General features: G+C 27.5%; 1 protein-coding gene across 1 annotated transcript in view; it reads right to left on the minus strand.

The window, feature by feature from the left end:
- LOC18051829 (binding partner of ACD11 1) overlaps window positions 1–1593 on the minus strand; it is a 5863-nt gene that overhangs the window by 2004 nt on the left and 2266 nt on the right. The gene's annotated exons all lie outside the window — the stretch shown is intronic.

Raw genomic sequence — 1593 nt, forward strand, 5'->3', positions numbered from 1 at the left:
GAAAATGGATCAGAATAAATGTTTACTAAACTATAGGAATCGAAATAAGAATGAACTTCATTCCCATTGACATGTTTACTTTATCCTGAAATTAGAATGAATTGCTTCAAATTACGAGAAATACCCTTTGTTAATTATCCTTAATATTATTTATATCTATTATAATATTAACAATAATAAGAATAAAAATAATAATAAAACTGAAAAAAATAATTTAGACAATAATAATAGATAACAATAATAATTAAAATAATAAAATAAATAAATTTTTATAATAATGATAATAATAATAGTTATTATTATTATTATTATTATTACCATTATTATTATTATCAATATAATATATCAATATAATATATTACTATTATTATTATGCTTTTTTCATTTTTTGGTATATATATATTTTTCATTTAAAGGGGGCATTTTGGGAATATTGAAATGTTAACGGGGTAGAATGGAAACTCTAAGGAATCTCCCATTCCCCATTCCCCATTCCCAAATTGGAGTGGACCCTGCGATTCTAATTTAGATTCCTTACTTTATTTTATGAAATAAACGCCATTAATGATTTCGATTCCCGAATCCAAGAAGTAAATGCACCATAATAAACAATGATAATAACAATGATGATGATGATGATAAATAATGAAGGACCTAATTGCAAATATTACAAACTTCTGTACAGACTAAAATGCAAAAGTGACAAAACTTAATTGAGGACAATTTGGGGATTATGAAAAATCAATGGGGTAAAATAGAGAATTCAAGAAATGGGAACTTGATTCCCAACCCCTCAAGAGAATCAAGTTCCCATTCCGTAATCCCAAAAACATGTGGGCATTCCCATTCCCCCTTCTACTCAAACAAGTAAACATCATCAATCATTTCCATTTCTATTCCGATTCCCTAATCCTACAAGTAAACATATCATAAGTACTAGCTCTCAAATATTATTTAAAATCAAGTGGTTAGAAACATCAAATCCGACATTTATATACTCTGAATTTACAGCAATTCTCATCAAATTGATACTTAGTTTGGTTTGGAAGAAAAGAATGTTTTCATATCAATAGTTAAAGAATTTTGAGAGGTTTTACGGCGTTTGTTTATTTATTTATTTATTTTTCCCTTGTTCCCAATGGGTCCCTAGCAGTTTAAAACAAGAAGCTCAGCTCTAAGGTATTTTTTAAAATCAAGGAGTTTGAAAATCAAATCCAAATATGAGATCTGAACTTAGTTAAATTAATATTCTTTTAATTGAACAAAGGAATCATACGCTTATTTCTAGAATATAAAGATTTATACCATAAAAGTAGCCAACAATACATTATTCTCCTGGAACCACAATTGTAGAACAAAAGGACATTAAAATGCAACAAGAGTTTATTAGTCACAACTACCAATTAAACTTGCTTCAAAATTTGTTCAAGTTTTGCGTGTCTTATTAAAATTATAACCAAAACATGGACATAGTTGCTTTTAACTGATGATTTCCAAATATGCCAAATTATGACCAAAGCTTGAGACATGCTAAAATACATATCTGGTGGTTTCATTAGAGTTCTAGAGTACAAATTTCTATAGAGATATAGC

This window comes from Citrus clementina, unplaced genomic scaffold (genome assembly GCF_000493195.1).
Source record: "Citrus clementina cultivar Clemenules unplaced genomic scaffold, Citrus_clementina_v1.0 scaffold_2, whole genome shotgun sequence".
Taxonomy (NCBI): domain Eukaryota; kingdom Viridiplantae; phylum Streptophyta; class Magnoliopsida; order Sapindales; family Rutaceae; genus Citrus; species Citrus x clementina.